The sequence below is a fragment of the Thermobia domestica genome, chromosome 5 (genome assembly GCF_964235325.1).
Source record: "Thermobia domestica chromosome 5, izTheDome1.hap1.1, whole genome shotgun sequence".
Lineage (NCBI taxonomy): Eukaryota > Metazoa > Arthropoda > Insecta > Zygentoma > Lepismatidae > Thermobia > Thermobia domestica.
The window spans coordinates 166,041,281-166,054,406 of record NC_137458.1 but is presented as its reverse complement, the minus strand read 5'-3'; the positions used below and the strand labels follow the sequence as shown (position 1 = coordinate 166,054,406).

The window sequence follows — 13,126 nt, the reverse complement described above, 5'->3', positions numbered from 1 at the left end:
AAGAAAAAGAAGAAGAAAGAAGACAAGTAGGACCGAGTTGGAATGAACTCGTAAAACTATATCTTTATCAATACTCTTTTATATTCTTTTACTCAGGATTTCTTCATAGTTTTTTTATTAAAATAATTACTAACATATCCTCATTTTATTGTCCTAACAAACTAATATGTGCATGTTGCCATATTAGATTGATTGATCTCCTGGTGTGTGACCGCAGTATTTCATGTCTCCCCCCCCCCCCATTACGAAATCCTGGCTAAACGAACGAATATATGTTGCCAATAAAATAGTTTATAATGATCGAGCCCCTGGTTTGATAACCACAGTATTTCGTGACGGACCCCCCCCCTATTGCGAAATTCTGGCTACGTGCCTGCCTTATTTGCTCCACCTTCATGTAGCACCTATCTTCTGTAATCTGTACAATTTTTCTGACCCTGAGTGACGCTTCTTTGCCTCTTTTTCCCATACAGATATCTTCTTGTATGAATGTTTCAAGAAAGTTTCAGATTCCTCTACAAGGCCAAACACACTTTCTGCTTCAGGACATTTGATAGTTGAGTCAGCCACTACTAAATTTAAAACGGCCCATACAATGAGTGTAAATTATAATAGGATTGTTAGCTTTCAGATGGGCTTTAAGACCTTTGTAAAATATTCTTTTTCACACAATGTAATCCAGAAAATTTTAAGTATCTAAAATCAAGCAAATGGTTTCAAGAACTTAAAATTGATGTTTTTTTTTCTTTTAATACCACTTTATTTCTATGTTCAGCATTCGGCGTTAATCTCTCTCTCTCTCTTTTTTTTTTTTTTTTACTTATCAGCACTGGGTCCGCCTGGGCTTGGGGGTCCCTGGCGATTGCCAGGTATCCAGCCTGCCAGTCCGGGCCTGCACACACGTTGTTCGTCTTTCCGAAAGTACTGTTGTGGGTCTTCCACTTTCATTCTCTACTTTACCATTGATTTTGACTGAATAACAAAATTGTTGACACTCGCCACACTTCATCTCCTCACATTCCTTTATCACATATGGAAATCTTATAATGCTGGGACACAATCCTCTGACGTAAGAATAGTGGTGCCACTATTTTAATCCAACCTATATACATCAATTAGGTAAACTTCTTTAGTAACCCGATACTGGACTTATACTGAAGCCAAATCCAAATCTAGACATAATCATCGACATCTTAACATGTTTACATCCATACATCTAGTATTCCCTTTTGGATATATGTTAAAATATAAATCTATGATTGACAATTAACTTCTTTGTCTTTCAGGTGAGAAACAGGTTAGGTTAGTACTTAAAAAGATTTTGAATTCTAAGGGACTGATATGGTGAAAGGAAAACATGGAATGAGAAGAAAACTGCCAATCATGACAGAACACTTGGAATGATGATTGACAAAAGTTTGGTATATACAAAGGAATGGGCCATTTATCTCTAACTAATTACACAGAATTGTGTATCCTATTATTAAATTATACACAATTTTGCATTTAATAAAAAAAAATGTACAATACTTTTATCGTTTGGACGGAGAAAATGTCCAAAGATATGGCGTACACCAATCGATAGACCTTACTGAGTTTCACAAAATTATATACGTGAGTGTAAAACTTGTAGTAGATTTCTAGCACTTCTTTTTCTAGTAAAGAGATTAGAGTGGAGGTCGAATATACAGGGTTTGTATGATAAGTAATGAGACCAGGTCTGGAAACATTGTTTTATTGATCTGATCTGTACAGGGACTTAAAAGCTTTCGAAGTACTCTCCTCTTGCGTCGATGCACTTCTGCAATCGATGTTTCCACGCTGCAAACGCCCCCTGGAAGTCAGCAGCCGGCATGTCCTTTAGAAATGTGGTCACGGCTGCTTGGATGGCTGTGACGTCTGCAAAACGGGTTCCTTTCAAGCGTGGCTTCAGCTTCGGGAAGAGGAAGAAGTCGGCCGGGCTCACATCTGGGCTGTAGGGTGGTTGTGGAAGGACTTCCACCCCAATCCGGGTCAAAAAGGAGGTCACTAAGAAGGCGGTGTGGGCAGGGGCATTGTCGTGATGCAACTTCCACCGGCTAGCGATCGCCGGTCTTTTCCGCTTGACGCTCCTGTGCAGTCTCTCAAGGACTTGTTTGTAGAAGGCGGCGTTGACGGCTTGTCCTTGGGGTACAAACTCCTTGTGGACCACCCCCACATTGTCAAAAAAAAACAATCAACATTGTTTTCACCTTTGACTTCGACATTCTGGCCTTCTTGGGGCGCGGGGACGCAGGAGTGTGCCACTCCGCGCTTTGACGTTTCGTTTCAGGGTCGTACTGGAACACCCACGACTCGTCACCTGTTATGACGTCATCTTCAAAGTTAGGGTCACTGTTCATGAGGTTCAACAGTTCCTGACAACAATCAACACGTCGTTGCTTTTGTTCGTCAGTCAACACTCGCGGCACCAGTTTCGCACAGATTTTTCTCATTCCCAATTGTTCCGTCACAATCTTGTGCACTGTTGTGTGGTTCATATCGAGTTCATCAGCAATCAATCTCAACGATAATCGACGGTCTGAGTTCAGGAGATCCCTCACTTTTGCCACAGTTTCGTCCGTAGTCACTGTTGTCGGGCGTCCAGCCCTCTCCAGATCCTCAACGCTTTCCCGGCCGTTCCGGAACGCACTGTGCCAACGAAACACCTGGGCTTTGGATAGGGCTTCCTCTTTGTAGGCCTCCGTGATGAGAGAAAGCGTCTGAGTAGCCGTTTTCCCCAGGCGAACGCAAAATTTGATCGCATAACGCTGTTCGATGGAACCCTCCATGTTTGTTGATTTTCCGCCGTGACAAGAATGTTCACAAGGGCTTTGTCCAAGGCTTGTCCGCGCTCCACTAAGGCTCGGAGCCAACTGACGCGCGGTGCGTTGCTTTGCTCGGACCCCCCCCCCCTACATCCTCCATCACCGACAAACCCGCTCCAGCGACACGCGCGCCGCGGCGCGGCGAGTCTCATTACTTATCATACAGACCTTGTATTTTTAGGACGCTTACTTAATTGATTGCAGAAAACAACTCTTCTAGCATCGTTTTTACCCTCTAGCGATCAACGTTAAAACTGGAAATGGTTGATTCCTGCCACTTCCAGTTTGAATAGAAGGTTGAAAGAGAAGACAATACGTATTGTGAAACGTTAAATTGATTCCAAAAAAAGCGCTTCTTTGTATATCTTATTGTTTTTGTTGTATATATAGATCAATATTGAAACCAGAAGTTGTGGATTTCTATCAATTTCCGCTATGGGTTTACTAGAGAGTTAAGGATGGAAAGGAAATGTATTCCTGGGACCGTACTTGCTATATAGTGATCAACATAAAAACTGGAAATGGTTGATTTTTAACAGTTTCGGTTTGAACATTACATCCACCAACGAACTCATTCGTAATTTTTGACTTATACATTCTGACCACACTTGATGATAATGTATCAAGTAGTTATTGAAAGTTCTTATGTTCCGAACGGATGGACACGTGGACAGAGCAAATGTATATAAAGGAGTTTTGGTAAACCTATCTCCATAAAAATTGATTCTGTATGATACCACGCCACCTATTAAGACGTAACTGGTACAGAAATATATCCTCATCTAGCTTTTCAGTACGACATTAGCAAGACGATAGCACACAATATAATTAAGAATATATAGCACAAAATATGGTTAACCAAACATTTTCGTCTTATGTAAATATATCTTTACACTCCATATAATCTCGTCTATGTGAAATATATAACAGTCAGTGTATAGAATCTTAGTTTTTCGACGTCCAAACTATGCTATGTATAAATGTCAGAAGTCTTATAGAAAGCCTATGTCCGTCCGTCCGTCCGTCCGTCCGTCGACAGGTATCAAAGCAAAAACGATAAGAGATATTGAGAAGTGGTTTCCTGGAATCGATTCAGCATCCCAAGAATAGTTTCATCTCCTCCGTTAACTTTCTATTCAACCTGAAAGAAGCCGTAGAAATATTTTTTTTTTTGGTCTCAACGTTGATCGACATAAAACAAAACCGGTAATAGTTTTTTTTTTTTTTTTGAATGGATTGAACGTCTCCAGAAAATATACCATTTCCATAAGTAACTCTCCACTGAAACCAAAACTGGAAGAAATTTACTAGTATTTTCGATTTCAATATTGACCTCCATAGAGCAAAAGTAGTAAAATATATTGGTAAGTGCTTTTTTCGAATCGATTCAGCTTCCCAGGAATAGAATTCAACTCCTCAATTAACTCTCTATTCCAACCGGAAGTGATAAAAAATCAATCGTTTCTTTCTTCAACGTTAATCGTCATAGACTAAAAACGGTAATACATAGCAACAAGTGGTTTCTAGAATCGATTTAGTGAACAAACAAAGATAGCATTTGCATTCATATTACGAGACGAGGAAGTAGAGTTCATCCAATAGAAATAGATACGCTTTCAAGGACGAGATATGACTTTCGAGACGAGGCAACCCTAACAGTATTTAGCATTGTAAGATGCTACCACCTATTTTGACTTAATCGGGTTTTTGTGTTAAGGACAAGGGCCGCAATAAAGAGCTCTGCGGGCTATCTCTGGCCCAAGGACCATGTGTTGAAGACCCCTGATATAGATCACTAACGATTAAGATATATCGAGGAGATGTCTTTCGGAATCAGCTAGCGTTCTAAGAAAATAACTTTCATTTCTACCTTTATCCTTGTATATGAAATTGAAGTGGTGGACGTTTACAATTTCCGGTTTTAACACTGATTACAATGGTGTAAAACGGCAATACAGAATCGGTTTTCTAATATAAGGTTAGTAGGCCCACTGTAAAAATATATTTCCTTTGATCTTTATTCCTTTATTGCAACCAGACGTGGTAGAAGTATACTACTAATTCCACTTTTAATATTGATCATCAATAGAGTAAAAAATGTAAAATATAGTGAACAACGCATTTCTGATATGCATTCAGCGTCCCAACAGTAAGTTTTACCTCTACCTCTATTCCTCTATTGTAGGTAACCATAAGTGGTGGAACAATAGGTTCGAAATCTTTCAGTTTAATGTCCCACGTTATGCTCTTGAGGATAAGGAAGACGGATGATTAAGGCAATTGAATGATGATGGAAGATTTGGTGGAATAAAATGTGGAAGGAAACGGGAGTACCCCCGAGAAAATCCACGGACACGATATTGTCCACCACAAACTTTCTTGGCCGGGGATCGAACCACACACCAGAGGTAAGGAATACAGGTTCGATCCCTGACTGTATCCACCTATTGTAATCAAAAATTGTTGATGTAGTAGGTTTGCTTTCTGGTTTCAGTACTGAATTCGCAGTTTAGACGTTTACCGTAGTATCAGAATGTGAAACGAAACTCCATTCTTATATTAATTTAAGTGCCAGCAAAATAAAATTGTACGAACACGGTTATGTTCTATAGCGATTCCCTATATGAGCGGCAAAAAATATTATTCCAATTTAATTTACTAATATTTTAATAATAGCTTGCAACCCTGAATTTTAAAATTGAAAAAGTGTTAATGTTTATACGTCATGATACGTAATCGTGAAAGCCCCTATCTAAAGTCCAGAACATTTTTTGGTTTATAGACTATATAGATAAGATTAATGGGTGCAGGTATGTCATTCATATTCCTCCACATGTTTCCTTGTCTAAGTTAACACAGAAAGTACAGTAAAGGAAGAAATATCAGAGCTATCAGTCAAGGTCAAACATTCATAAGGAAGTAAGCATTTTGGATCATGAACTGATTTCTGTATTTCTATATCAATGTGTCTGCTTCGCATACTACATAAGATCCGTATGTTATTGCTATAAGCAAATACCAAAACAGAATGTATTTCTGGGGCCGAGGTGGTTCAGTGCTAGAGCGTTCACTTTTGACGCGTGGTATCTCTGGTTCCATTTAGAGTACATGTAGTTTGGTTAACTCACGTTTCATATAATCTCCGTTTTATATATATATATATATATATATATATATATATATATATATATATATATATATATATATATATATATATATATATATATTAACTATTAGTGAACCAAAGAAACAAACGAACATCAAGAAACACGAAGTAGGTCTAAGTTAGGGATGCGCACGAGACAAGATTTGTGGCTGTCTCGTCTCGAAAATGTGCTGTAAAAGTGATGTCTCGACTCGAAAAATGTACATTTCTCTATTGGAAGAGCCGTGTCTTGACTCGAATTTTGTCAGGAAAATCCTGTCTCGACTCGTCTCATGCGTATCCCTAGTCTAAGTTACGTTTATTAGAACAAATTAAATTGATTAATTTTATTTGGAAATTAATATACCAAATACTTTTAAAAATATATATTGCATAATTAACTAAATAAACAAAAGAATAACTACTTGAAGTTTGTGTTTGAAACTTTCGCAATGCTATTGTAGATTTAGTATTTTGAGCTTACAACCTTTACACTATCAAGTTATTTTATTTAAGATTTGAGAATTAGGGGGCGCGGTGGCTCAATGGTAGAGCGTTCACCTCCGGTGCTTGGGGTCCCTGGTTCAATCCCAGCTCGCGCCGTGTGGACTTTGTGGTGGACAAACACCGTGCTCGTGGGTTTTCTCGGGGTTCTACCGTTTCCTCCCACTTTCTACATTCCACCATTTCACTCATTTCTCATTATCACCGTCTCCTTTAGCCTCACCGGCATAACTGTGGGACGTTAAACTTAAAGATTTCATTTCATTTTTCATTTTAAGATTTAAGAAAAAGAAGTACGGATAGATCTATACGCGTTGTAAAGTTCAACCAACACTCTTACGAATAAACAGTGCTGGCTGTTAAAATTCAAACTAATGCAATGGTGCCATGCAGTATAGAAGCGAGCGAAATATTTGATTCCTCCCATTGTAGTTATGGAACCTGAAGTTAGAGTTGGCGGGAGATCATCTGATACTTCCCATCCCCACTGAAAAAGCCAAAGATGTTGATATTACGTATATCTAAATTCTAATCAACACACTATCGAAGTTTACATTAGTTTCTATATTTTCTTAATTAATTCACAATTAATGTAACGTGGGTCCCAATTAATAAAGTTTAAGTGATTATAAATATTGGATTGAAACAGCAGTGTCCTTTGAGATTTTGTCTGGGAAAGGGGACAAGATTTGCTGTTATGAATATAGTTTCACATTTTCCATTCGTAACTAAACTCGGAGGGGATTGCTTCCCTAGAGCCAAAAATGGCGCCTCTGAATAAAAATATTTACGCATTTTGTATCAGACGAATAAAGTTTTACCCTCTTCCCTCCAGATTTATATCGTAGCACTAATATCCTATGTTATTTACCAGGCTGATGGGTAAACCTATTCTATGTTCTAAGGTACACAACGTTAAAAAAAAGTTTAATATCTCACGGTACGTATGCTCTTTAGACTAAAAAGATTGACGATTAATCAACGTGAATGACTGTGAAATTAACATTTTGTGATCTTCTACAGGAAATCGAACTGGGAATCATGTCTACCAAATGTACACGCGCTATCCATTAGACCAGGGAGGAGAGCTTAGCAAAGTTTTGATATTCCTGAAAAAACTGTGGATGTAGTATTAATTAAGTCGGCGTACATAATTAAAATAATTTAAAAACTAAATAACTAGCATTCTTGTTTTAGGTTCACTTTCAAGGCAAGTTTCAATGTCACTTACCTCAGAAACTACGAATTTAATTTTAATAACCAATTTGTTTCAACACTTCTATTGTATCACTTAAGCACTTATGGACGTCAAGTATTGCCCATGTATAATTGTTGAATGTCTAGTCACACTATCAACACAAAACAAACACCTTAAACATCAATGATCCGAATATCGGCCAAACATGTACCTATCTTGAATTTATCAGGAGTTACCATTAACTTTGTTCATGAAACTAAGTACAGAGTTTTCATTTTTTTTTTTTTTTTTCAGAGAAGCTAAATATCTTTCAGGAATATGCAATACTGAAAATTTACATATAACAAACACATGCATGTATCACACAGTAAAGTAACTTAGAATAATTTTAACTTGAAACTAGGAAATTTTGTTATTATCGAGAAGGTCGTACATCCCATCGATCGAAACTGCGAAATGGTCGAGACGGCGTTGACAAACAAAAGGTTAAGACGCTAGAACCGAACTATTCTTAAAGATAAGATTGGGGCGCCGCGCCGGTTACATATAAAATAAGAGCATTTTCTATCCGAATGCATTATTAGGTTGCATTGTTGATTATTATGTGAAAATTCAATTCCTCCATTTGTTTACTTGTTTCTTTATTTTTCCACTAGCTTATAAAATATTTTAAGTGCTCAGAACTATTATTTCTGATTTTTTTTTAAAAAAGAAACAAAGTTGACAGGGAAAGTGAAAACGTATGATGCAAAATGTAGCAAAAAATGTAAGATCTGGAAACCCTACGAGAAACGAAAAACAAATAATAGCTGGGAATGCAATAGGAAAATTGACAAACTGAAAATAGCCTATCCGCTTATTTTCTAGTTCGCCGTGTCTGTTTCTAAACATAGGACACCTGAAGGCAAAAACAAAATAAAGCAAAACCAAGATTAAAGTTTTGTACCAGAAATAGGACATGAATTATGAATCATGTTACAAGCATTCATTACTTGTAAGTATTTTTTCACTTTTTCAGCAAGCAGACATCATATATTTACAAAATATAACACTGATATATTTATTCAAATAATATCTTATAAACCAGTAACACTTGTAATATATTAACCTTCACTATAGGCATGCGTAACAACTTTCTCTATATCTGAATTAACATTACGGATACAATACAAAAATGAAAAGTAAAGATATAATGGAAGATAATAAGATCATTATAATAGCAATTTAATTATCTATCATAATTATATTACTTCTAGTACTAAAAAGATAATTTTTAATTTATTCACCGTGGGAAGAAAAAAATGTGCAAGAGATTACGTACGTAGATTTTCTTTCTTTCTTTCTTTCAATTTAAAGAATTTTTATTCTTGAAATCGATGTTAAACTTTTGTTTCTGGGCATATCAATTTTTTATACGCACGCCTATAGTATTGGTAATTATATTAATCATATATATTCTTATTTTTTCTATGCTTACATTATTTGCTTTAGGTTCCTTGGGAGCAACAGTAATGCACGTCCACTCCTATCACACGTAATGCTGAAAGTGAACAGGATTTATGGCTCTTTTTTTGTATTGTGTTTATTACGCTCAGCACTTGAAACATGTGAAGGCTATCTTATCTGGCAGCCGATCGAAACAGATGAATAATCGCATTCTATGGTGACGTAATTGGCCGTAGTAGATGTAACCAATACTTACATTGTTTGAACAATATTCTGCTCCTTCCTAATGTCTTTAGCTTGTCGTGTAGGATTAACTTTGGACTCAGTGTTGCCAATGAGCTATATTGTTTTCGTAACAAGTGATATTTACGTTGTCATGTAAACAGTCTAAGGATTATTTTTTTAATGTTAGGACGCGTTACTATGTGTTAAATGAAAATATTTCATGCTGAAATCCTGACCATAAACATGTCAATCTATGCGTTAAGCTATCCTTGAATGTTATAGTGTGCTTAAGAGATTTGTATTGCCGATTGTAGAAAGACAATGGAAACAATGAGAATCCTTTACGGCCAGTGATGTACCTACGGGAGGTGGGGGGAAGGGAATGGGTCTTATGCACCGGGCGCTGGATTAGGAGGGCGCAAAATTGGGCAAATATTTTGGGGAGCGTTTTGGTTTCGTTGGTTAGAGGAGCGCTAAGGCGAGTTTTTTGCCGCGGGCGACAACTAGCGTATTTACGTTGCTGCTTATGGCAAACGTCTCAGTGCGTCACGACTACTCCTAATAGTATACAGTTACACTAATAGATGGTGTTACATGCGTTACCATTTGTCTGCCTGACGCTAATAGATGTCACTAGCTGCAGGATTATGTATTACGAAGTTCTTGAATAGTTGCATTAAATATATATACACAGGGTGTTTCAAAACAACACCGACAACGTTTGGGAGATGATTCCTGACACCAAAATAAAACATAAAATATAGACCAACTTGGGTGCGCAAATGCTCCCTTTCAGAGTTATAGGCTGCCGAAATCATGAAAAATTGAACTTTAAAGGTCCATAGCTCCAAAAGTATGGTACCTACCGAAGTCGGGTCAAGACTTCCCTTAGGAAGTAATAAGTGCGCTATCCAAAAATCCATGTTTCAAAATCCTACGGTACTTCCGCAACAGTATTTATAGATGGAGTTTGGCTGCGGGCTTATAATTTGAAGTACTCACCAACTACCTCTATACAAATTGTTGCGGAAGTACCGAAGGACTCTGAAACATAGATATTTGGATGAAGCACTTACTAGTTCCTAAGTGGAGTCCTGACCCGACTACGTTAGGTACCAGTTTTTTTTTTTTTTTTTTTTTTTTTTTTTTTTTTTTTTTTTAGTTATGTGCCTTTAAAGTCCTATTTTCCATGATTTCGGCAGCCTAAACCTCCGAAAGGAAGCATTTGTGTACCCAAGTTGGTCTATACATTTTGTCTTATCTTGGTGTCAGGAATCACCTCCCTACCGTTGTAGGTGTTGTTTTGAAACACCCTGCACATATCATACGAGTCCAGCTAAACTCATCCGATCTGGACCAAAGTTACTATGGTGGTATACCTTAACCTGCTTTATGAGCGTGTATTATGTTGTGCAAGCTTACAATTCTCGAGTTATGAGCGGTCAAATCTTTCGTCATATTTTCGAAATCAAAAATCTCTAGACCAAACTTACCAAATTGGGATCAAACTTGGCACGGTGATAAAACTTCACCTAGTATGAAAACGTGCGAAATATTATATTGTGCACTCCTATGATCCCTGAGTTACGGGTGGTTTTAATTTTTAACACAACTCGGGCAAAACCTTGATATTTCATTGAATTAAGATAGCAATTTGCCTCTCTTAAATGACCCTTTAGAATCGAGTAGTGTTCTCTATTACCCAGATTACCAATATCAGGAGAATTAAACTAACCCAAAGACAAGTTTAATCTTTCAGGTAGCAAACTGTATTATTATTATTATTATTATTATTATTATTATTATTATTATTATTATTATTATTATTATTATTATTATTATTATTATTATTATTATTATTATTATTATATTTTTACTGGGCGTAAATCTGAGTCCTATACGTATATTTCATTCATATTTTCGTTGAGTATTTTGGAAGGATCTGTATACAGATCATCGCATTTAGTAACCATTCCTCCATTTTTAACATATGACACAATGTCTTATTTTGTTGCCACGAATATCTACGATATTAGCGAAACGATTCAAAAATATTTACTCCCATTCGTCTAATTTTAAAACGAGATGCTACAAAATTATTGAAATTTGGTCGTTTTGTGTCTAGTTGATATTGGTTTGTATTACGGATGGCCAATTTCGGAATTTTTACCTTCCGGAATCCAGAAAGTAAAATCGGAAAAATTCCGGAATTCGGAAAAACTGATTTCGGAAAAAATCCCGGAATTTTCTAAATTCCGGATTTTATCTGAATTCCAGAAAGTGAAATTTCCGATTCCGGAAAATAAATTTTCCAGAATCCGTATTGCAGAAAATTTTGGCCATCCCTAGTTTGTATCATCAACAGCCTTTCTGAGATCCTTAATAATAATAATAAAATAATGTGTGTCTGTCATCAGGTTTGACATAAAGAATTGACCTAGAGTTACCAAAATTTGTAGATAGACACATCTTTATCAAAATTAATCGCTACGAAGCTTTTTTTTTTGTTATATTCGCCTGGGGAGGAGCATGATGGGTCACAAATTATCCACGTTTTTTTCTGGTGAAAAATATACTCATTTAACATTTCAATCGGAATGCCTTACCCAGGGGCGGATCCAGGTCCGACTTCTGGGGGGGGGGGGCGGTGGGTTGTCATAATGCAACTTTTCAGGGCTCCAAACTCTGGGATAGATTTTATTTATTTGGTCTAGGAATTAATTCGTGCGGTTGGTACGCACACATTGAAGCTGTAGTACAAACACAAAATACATAAATACCTTAAGAAAAATATTGTCTATCGCTAGCCACCACTTTCGCCCATCTGTCAGGCAATGTACGGATTCCGTGGCGAAAGAAGTCCTCATCCTTGGAAGCAATCCAGTCAGAGACCCATGTTTCGATATCTTCTGAAGAAGTAAACCGCTGTCCAATCAAATCGTTGTTCATGCAATCGAACAAGTAGTAGTCCGAAGGAGCAACGTCTGGTGAATACGGCGGGTGGGGTAAAACTTCCCATCCGACATTTTCTAAATAGGTTTTGACCGGCTTTGCGACATGTGGGCGAGCGTTATCATGTTGAACAATAAGTTTATCATGTCTGTTCTCCCATTCTGGTCGTGTTCTGGCCAGAGCTTGCTTCAAACGCATTAATTGTCGTCGATAACGTTCTCCATTCATAGTTTCACCCGGTTGCAGCAGCTCATAGTACACCACACCTTTCATATCCCACCATATGCACAGCATAACCTTTGCACAGTGAATATCTCGTTTTGGTTGTGATGGACCTGGTTCACCTGGTTTCACCCAGGCCTTTTTTCGTTTAGGGTTCTCGTAATGGATCCACTTCTCATCACCCGTAATAATTCGATGCAGAAACCCCTTTCTGCTCTGTCGTTGAAGCAGCAATTCGCAAATGGTTTTTCGTCTTTCAACGTCTCTGTCTTTCAATTCATGTGGAACCAATGTGACATCTTTTGAATCATTCCCATGGCTTATAAGCGTTTGGAGACTGTTGTTTGATCAACGCCTAATGCTGCTGCAAGTTGTTCCTGCGTTTGACACGAATCCTGCTCGAGCAATGCTGTCAATTCTTCGTCTTGAAATTTTTTTGGCTGTCCAGCTCGCTCTTGGTCTGCCAAGCCGAAATCACCACTTCTAAACCGTGCAAACCACTTCTGACACGTTCGCTCAGCTAGAGCATGGTCACCATACACTTCCACCAAAATACGATGACTTTCAGTCGCACTTTTCTGCATGTTA

At 37.5% G+C, this 13,126-nt stretch overlaps 1 protein-coding gene across 2 annotated transcripts in view; it reads right to left on the bottom strand.

Annotated features, from left to right (window-relative positions):
* The window catches only part of LOC145686246 (phosphonopyruvate decarboxylase-like), a 178,008-nt gene that overhangs the window by 79,524 nt on the left and 85,358 nt on the right, over positions 1 to 13,126 (bottom strand). Inside the window, exon 1 of one of the 2 annotated variants that reach the window (XM_081759355.1) lies at positions 9,171 to 9,303. The exons of the other annotated variant lie outside the window; for it this stretch is intronic. The gene's annotated coding sequence lies outside the window, so the exon portion shown is untranslated. Of the gene's footprint in view, positions 1 to 9,170; positions 9,304 to 13,126 lie in introns of those variants that run through there. 2 annotated transcript variants of the gene reach the window in all.